We start from the raw sequence: 8,696 nt of genomic DNA, 5'->3' as shown, positions 1-8,696 counted from the left end.
TTTTTTTTTTTTTTTTTTTTGTATTTACAAGAAATGTACAATGGATTTTGATGCTTAATGCTTGTAAAAAGCAGAAAAGAATGAAATTATTCCTTACTGGGGGCAGATTTGATGGTCAAACTGCAACTGTAACAATAATCCAATTCTTAAAGTTTTGAAGTAACTAGTTTGACGCTCCCCCCCCCCTGTCGTTCAGATCTGTTATTTAGAGCACAGAACTATGGCAGCTTTCCTCCTGGATGACCTGATGATTTTAAAAAAGATCTCAAATGTATTGATCAGCGATCCTGCGGATCGTTCAAACTCTTAACAACCAAACTAAAGTCCCAGTGAGAACCTGCTGCAACTTTCTGCTGATTACAGAGGAGATGGCGCTTTTCACTTGGTTCCTGCAGATACCACGTCCCGTTTTAATACAATTTTATGGGGTAGGTCTATGTATGTGATAGACAATCATGACTGCAAACGCTTTAATGAACAAGCTTATTCTGTTTGCCCCATAATTACTAAACCCGCGTGAGCTCTAGAGCTCACTAAGTACACGAGAACATTGTCTGTTTCCAGTCCTCTGTGCATATCCATCAGTACGCTTACCAAATTTGACATTTTAGCAGAATATGACCTAACTGGGTACAAATAAATATAAATTCGAAGGTTTGGGGTTAGTGGTCGGAGCTTTTTTCCAGTCCCACGTCGGCTAGGTTTTCAGTAGCCATAAATTGCCCAAAGATTGAAATCTATATAGTAGAATTGGTGCAAATCAATTCGCAGTACCCGATTTTTGCTAGCCACGTCCGTAATCTATGGCCGGTGGATGGGATCTCCTGTGATCTGTCTCTTACCTGATGGCATCCCCGACTCTTTTTTTTTTTTTTTTTATGGTTAGCCAGCCTGTCGCAACAACACAATTGAGGCGATGCATGGGTGACTTCGTTCCAGATTGGCTGATTTAAAAGAAGAGCTGGGGGAACAAGTAGGAGGCGGTATGCCGGGCTTCCCATCAATTCGCACCATCTCTGCAGATACTGTGGGCCTCGTAAGAATGCTAAAAAAAAAAGAGGCACTATCAGGTTGTGCTTAACACTATACTAACCCTAAACATAAAATGATGTACTACGACGCAACAAAGGCTATGAAGCAGGCAACGTAAAGAATATTCACCATGCGTAGCACGGATTATAACATGCAGCACAGGCTTTCCTACACTACACATCATACCCCATGCAACACTATCGTTCCTGCTTAGGCCATCAATGCATTTACAGGCAATATTAAGGGGAATGGAAATTGCGGTGTTAAACCTTTGACTGTTTTAAATTAAATATTCTGAGCAGGCCGTGAATTAGTCTGGGGGCCGTCTAGGAAGGATGTACTCTCATTTCAGAGTAAGGCAATTTTTGGCATGCCACAAACATTTCACGAGGGATTCATGCCTCCCGATATGTCTCAGCGGTGTGATTCCCCAGGCCATAAAGAATGGAATGGCACAATAGGCTGTGCCTGGGCACAGACGTGTGTGAGTTCATGTTCCAGTATATTCAACGGGCGTTGGGGCACTACTAAAACACATGCAAAGATGTTTTCTTTCGTGATACATCTTGGGCAGGATGGGGTCATGCAATGAATGACTTGTAAGGCAGGAGACACCTGCTTCCCCAGACAGTCATCCATGACACGTCCATGTGCCCTTTTGAATAACCAGTCATATTAGTCCATACAGTCATGGCTGAGTGTTGGCACCCTTGAAATTGTTACAGAAAATGTAGTATTTCTCCCCAAAAAATTATTGCAATTGCACCCAGAAATGAATAGATACAGAGCACTGGAGAATTCTGAAGTGTCCATCAATGGGTCCGGATCTAAATCCCATTGAACACCTGGTTTCAGGTGGGATTTTCATATTGCACACACCTGTTACTTGCCACAGGTGAGTTTAAACTAGCACCACATGCTTGAAACAAAATTGTTTACCCACAATTTTGGAAAGGTGTCAACAATTTTGTCCTGCCCATTTTTGGAGTTTTGTGTGAAATCATGTCTAATTTGCCTTTTTTTTTCCCCCTCTGTTTGTTTTGTGTTGGTCCAATACGCACAAAGGAAATAAACGTGTATAACAAAACGTGTAATTGTAATAATTTTCTGGGAGAAATACTTCATTTTCTGGAACAATTTCAAGGGTGTCAACACTTTTGGCCATAACTGTATAACTTCTTCACAAATTGGGTAACACTCCTATGGAACCAGGGCGTCTGTCCCATCCATCCATCCCCTGCCGTAGGTGAAAGGGCAAGAAATGTGACTTAGAAAACCCTACAGAGCCTCTTTCTACTCTGAGTCCTGCAAACGGAGTCATACGCAAAAAATATCCACGGAAGGGTGAGTATACTGCAACGCCTTGCTAGTAATTGTGGGGATCATTTTTTTTTTATAAACTCTGGATAAAAACTAGAGATTAAAAAAAGATTCAATGGACTCTGGTCCAGTGTTACGCACATGGTTGTGGAACCACTGTGCTGCGGTCCGGAGTGAACCTGGAGGAGCGTAACTAAGCGAACACCTGGTTCTTGACTAAAAACTCTGTTGGTGTGGTTAGACTTGATGCCAGGTTGTACTCCAGGACAGACTCCGAGCCACGGTAGCTGACCCCCAAAGGGGCAGAGAAGCAGGAGTGGCCAGGAACTGGATTAGCAGGGATGCAGCTGGTAGATACCGAATCAGGCAGGACAGGTACCGGAACCCGGACCGGCCGCAGGTACGGGATCACAGGTGCAGGTACACATATGCTGGTTCAGACTGATCAGTACTAGGCACAGGCTGGATGGGTTCGGATATAGGTACAGCAGGATGGACTGGAACAGTTGCATACGGGGCGGGCAGGATTAGATTCAAAACGCACAGGCACAGGGACCTTACAACTAATTAGCAGGAACTTACAGAAATGAAGTTGCTAAGGCACCTATCCTTTAGGGAAGGTGCCTTAAATACCTAATGTCTCCCAGCCATTGGCTGGGGACATTTTCATAAGCATTTGCGGCCCCTTTAAGATGCAGGGAGCACATGCGTGCGCCCTAAGCTTTCTCCCAGGAGATCTGCTTGCCATGCGCAGACCCTGGGAGGAGAGAGACGCTGGGGGAGCATGGACGGGTAAGTGACCACGCCGGCATCCATGCAGAGAGAGGAAGGGAACATGTGCAGGGGCTCCGATGCTGTTGTAACAGCATCCCCCTTTGCGCCCCCTCTTCTTCAAGCTCGTTAGGAATTTCTGTAGGAGAAGTGGAGCATGAATATTTTCTTCGGGCTCCCACAACTTTTCTTCAGGTCCAAATCCCTCCCCATCGACTAAGAAAAATGTTTTTCCTCTCACTTCTTTAAGGCTAGGATATTCTTTATTTTAAAGACATACTCGGAGCAGACATGATACCAGGATCTTTGAAGAAGGAACTCAAGATGACTGGCTTCAGGAGGGACACGTGGAAGGAACTGGGTATTTGTCAAGAGGCTGGCAACTTCAACTTATAAGATACAACATTAATTTGCTTGATAATTTCAAAGGGACCAATGAAGCGAGGGCCTAACTTGTAGGATGGGATCTTAAGACGGAGGCACTTAGAAGATAACCACACCATATCTCCTGGATGATAACAAGGTAGATCCAAACATCTTTTGACCGCATGCCTCTTCCTACGCTCAGACGATCTCTCTAGAATGCCTTTAGTGTCCTCCCATATCTTCGAGAAATCCTTTGTAAGATCATCAGCTGCTGGTATGCCAGAAGCGGCCGACATGAGGGGGATCCCTGGTTGGTGCCCAAAAACAATAAAGAATAGAGAACTTGCAGAAGACTCTCTTACGTGGTTGTTATAGGAGAACTCTGCCCATTGTAAGAGCTTGACCCGATTGTCATGATGTGCGTTTGTGAAGTGCTGCAGAAAGTTGGCCAGAATCTGGTATATTGCAGACGAGAAATCCAAGACAACGTTCAGAAGCTTACACAAAGCTCGGCAGAATCTGGATGTGAATTGGACACCTTTATGGGACACAATGTGGCGAGGGAATCCGTAAAGATGGATGATGTGCTGGATGAATTTCTCCTCAAATTCCAAAGTGGACGGAAGGCCCACTAATGGTGTGAAATGGGCCATCTTCGAGAAGCGATCCACACTACTCAGATGACGGAACAGCCCGAGGACACAGGAAGATCTGTAATAAAGTCCATGGCAATATGCTGCGAAGGCACCGAGGGCACAGAAAGTGGTAGGAGTAGCCCGGATAGGGGATGCATAGGAGTTTTGTTGTGGGCACAGAAAGGGCAGGTGGAAACAAAATCTATGATTTCCTTACGCAGGGTATGTCACCAGTAATGATGTGATATGAGCTGCAATATCTTTTTCTGCCCGGCCTGGCCAGCCACCTTGGTGGAGTGCCCCTGTCACAGGGATACCTCGACTGAGAGGGCCAGAAAATTGTAGCGTGTGGTTTCAAGAACTCCTGCACTGGTTAGAAATAATTCATCATCTTTTACATGATAGACCACCCTAAATAGATGTGTTTTTAGGGAGCCCCTAAAACTGTGTAAGTTGTGATTTTAGTCCTAATTTCTTGGGGTAGCCATTCCAAAGAATAGGTTTAACTCGGGAGAAGTCTTGGAGCCGTGAGTGGGTGGAACGGAGGATTCGTGCGGATGTTTGTTGAAAGTCGCTTTCAGAGTGTAGAGAACGGGTAGGCTGATAAACAGAAATGAGAGAGAGCTTTGTGGGTGAGAACAAGCAATTTAAATTGGATCCTAAAATGCATGGGCGGCCAGCGCAATGACTTTTCCAGAGGGGAAGCGTCCGAGTAACAATTAGCCAGATAGATGACCCTGGCTGCTGCATTAAGGATGGACTGGAGGGGGGAAAGTCGAGTGAGGGGGAGGCCAATTAATATACTGTAGAATTACAGTAGTCGAGGCGGGAGTGGATCAGGGCAACAGTGAGGCTTTTTGTTGTTTCCATGGTGTGAAAGGGGCGGATTTCTAGAGATGTTCTTCAGGTGCAAGCGACAAGATCGGGCAAGAGATTGTACAGTGATGAGCAAAAGGGTAACAATGTTTTGAAGTTTTGACTTTCAGGCTCCGTATCTCACCATCCTCTACTGCTTCGAAAGTGAGACTACCATCATTTTATAGACAGCCAAGATGATTATCTCATACATAAATTTGACTTGCAATTATTTAGCATATGATTAGTTATGCAGATTCTTGTCATGTCACTGCATTGTTACTGTTTTGCTCCTAAAAATCTAAATTTTAATTTTTATTATTTTGTAAATCCAACTTTGGCTTTCAACACAGCTTGAATCCTTCTTGGCATGCTCTTGATCAGATTCAAACATGTCTCCACCGAAATCTGATTCCATGTCTCTTCTATGCGTTACCAAAGTTGGTGAATATTGGCCGACTCACTTGGGTACGTATACAGTTTTTTCTTTAACTCTACCCACAAGTGTTCGATTGGGTTGAGTTCTGGAGATTGTGGGGGCCAATCCAGCACCTCTACTTCATTGTCATTGAACCATTTCTTTACCAATCTCGACTTATGCTTCGAGTCGTTGACCTGCTGGAACACTATGTTGTCCTTTTCATACCCATAGTACTCAAGTATTGAGACCACCATCGATCTTGGTCAAGTATCAAATGCCTTCGGCTGTGAAACAGCCCCATATCATCAGGCTTCCACCACCAAACTTTACAGTTCCTTCAATTTCTCGAGCCCCTTTTTCCATTTTTTCTTCCAGACCCATTTGCACCCATCAGATCCTAATCTGTTGACTTTCGTTTCATCTCTCCAAATCACCTGTTTCCAATCTTCTACAGTCCATTTTTCATACTTGTGATGACACAGCTACTAATCTTAATTAGCCAGGCGTCTAGATTTGTTGGGCCAAGAGAAATACACTATTGTGTTTGTGTTGACTTTTGAATGTATGTGTTTTTCTTTGGCTGGTCAAGGACATACTAGTATTTGTATAAACCTGAATGTTGACTTCTCTTGGTCTGGAAACAATAAGGGTTGTTAATCTGCTAATTACATATTGTACTAAGCCAGCTAGTTGTTGATTTAAAGAGCAGGGGGATACCAACTATATAAACTGATTAAATGCTCAAACAATGAGACCTGAGCCCTGCGCCTTTACCCCTGACCTGTGAATGATGACCTTAGCCACATGTGGAAATATAAAAAGGGTTTTCTATTCTGCTGCAAGGAGAATCAGAGAGACTCTTCAGGGCATTAGTTTGGTAGCATGGCTCCATCCAGAGAGACACAGATTTGTATTCTACAGGATTCCAGCCTATGAGTACACGGCCCTGGCTGGAAGGATACAGATCTGCTCCATTGACCATCAGAGAACCCATGGATACATTTGGGGAAACCAGGATGGGACAATAAGGTCATCTGGTCCCATGAATACGTTGATTGGGGTTGTCAGGTGGAACCCTCCGGTCACCTGGAACCCATGGAGATGTTTGGAGAAGCCAGGATGGGACACTCGGGTCTCCTGGCCTTGTACCTCGATGGACTGTCAGCTTCCTAAGCTTGCCGCTACCTCCTCTCTGTGGGGGCCCACCAAAAGCGGGGGGCCACTGGTTGAGGTACTTGGCCCTGGAAGTCCGAAAGTCTCAGTTCTATCCCCGATTGGCCAGCAAAAAGGTGAGACTGTGTAACTTTGAACCATCATGGGTATTTTCTGAGACTGTTGTATATATTATTGTTTGTTTGGTGGTTCAATAAAATATTGCCACACTGTTTTATCCTCACAGTACTTTTTTGAAAACCCGAGCTGATGCTTCGATATTGAAGTCGAGGCTTCTTCACCTTTTTTCTGTTCACCATTCCAGACTTAGAGAGAGTGTAGAGAGAGAAGAGGGCCAAGGACTGAACCCTGAGGGACCCCAATAGTGAGAGAAAGAGGAGAAGTGGAGCCAGCGAACGATACACTGAAGGAGTGGTCAGATAGATAGCAAGACAACCAGGAGAGAGCAGAGTACTTTATGCCGATTGAGTGGAGCATAGAGAGTAGGAGACGGTGGTCAACAGTATCGAAAGATGCAGAGAGGTCTAGAAGAATGAGCAGAGAGTAGTTACCATTACATTTTGCTGTCAAAAGGTCATTGGTCACCTTGATGAATGCAGTTTCTGTAGAATGTAGGGGGCAGAAGCCAGACTTTGATGGATCTAGGAAAGAGTGGAGAGGTAACAGGTAAGGCGGGGGTAGACCAGGCGCTCCAAGAGTTAAGACATGAAGGGGAGATTGGAGACTGGTCTGTAGTTATTTGTGCAGGATGGGTCAAGAGAGGGTTTTTTGAATAATGGAGTAATGATGGCGTGTTTGAAGGAGGAGGGGAAGATATTAGAAGAGATTGAAGATTTTAGGTGAGTAGTGATGACTGAATAGAGAGACTGGAGTAGGTGTGAGGGAATGGGGTCAGTAGTGCATGTAGTAGGATGAGAAGAAGAGAGGACCCTGGAGATGTTTTTCTGTGATGGGGTCTAATGTGGAAGTTGAGCCAGAGGAGATGTGGGAAGGGATGGGAGTCACGGTATTTGGTGGCTGGGAGCTGATTTCCTGACGGATATTTTCTCTGTAAAGTAGGAGGCCAGATCATCAGCACAAATGTCTGTGATAGGGACCTGTGCTTTAGGACTGAGGAGGGAGTGAAAGGTTTCGAAGAGTTTTTTGGGGTTGTTAGATAGTGAGGAGATCAGGGTGGTGAAGAAGGTTTGTTTGGCGAGGTGAAGGGCAGAGTTATAGGTTCTTAACATAAATTTATAGTGGATAAAGTTTTCTGGTGTGTGTTTTCCTTCATAGGCATTCGACACTCCTAGAGCATCACTGCAGAAATCGAGTTTGCGGTGTGAGCCAGGGCTGTTTTACTGTCTTTGGAGGTTCTGAGGTTGAGGGTCGCTACTTGGTCCAGGGTGCTTCTGAAAGTGTCATTGGAGTGATATACAGCCAGATCAAGATGGAAAAAGAAGAGATTGGGGACAGTGATGAGTGTAGGGAGTCTGTAAGAGTATGGGGGTTAATGGCTTGTAGATTTTTGAATGTGTGATAGATAGTGTACTGGGTAAACGAGGACTTGAGCGTGAAGGAGAGAATGTTGTGGTCAGAGAGGGGAAGAGGTGAGTTATCTGGTAGGAGATTGAACAGAGCCGGACAAAGTCCAGATCAAGGGTGTTACTGTCTTTGTGTGTCTCAGAGGTTGAAAGCTGTGAGAGGCCAAGAGAAGTGGTTAGAGATAGAAGCTGGGATGCAGATGGGGAGGTGGGGCTGTTTATGTGGATGTTGAAGTCTCCCAGGATAGGGGTTGGCAATTCTGAGGAAATGAGATGCAGCAGACAAGCAGACAGATGGTCAAGGAACTGGGTGGGTGTTCCTTGGGAACAGTATACGACCTCAACTTTGAGGGAGAGGGGATGGAAGAGCCTGATGGTGTGGACCTCAAAAGAAGGGAATGAGAGTGATGGAACTGGGGGAATGACCTGGAAAATGCATTGTGGGGACAGGAGTCTGTTCGCAGATCTTGGGCAATGGGAAAAATGTCAGCAGCCATGAGAAATAGTGGCAGGGGAGACAGTGTAAGAATCCTGAATCCAGGTTTCAGTGAGAGCCAGCAGAATAAGAGAGTTAGTCAGAAAGTACTGTAGTTGTGCAGG

The sequence above is a fragment of the Phyllobates terribilis genome, unplaced genomic scaffold (assembly GCF_046119375.1).
Source record: "Phyllobates terribilis strain yellow unplaced genomic scaffold, ASM4611937v1 Scaffold_4__5_contigs__length_816908805, whole genome shotgun sequence".
NCBI lineage: Eukaryota > Metazoa > Chordata > Amphibia > Anura > Dendrobatidae > Phyllobates > Phyllobates terribilis.
Note: the sequence above shows the minus strand (reverse complement) of the source record.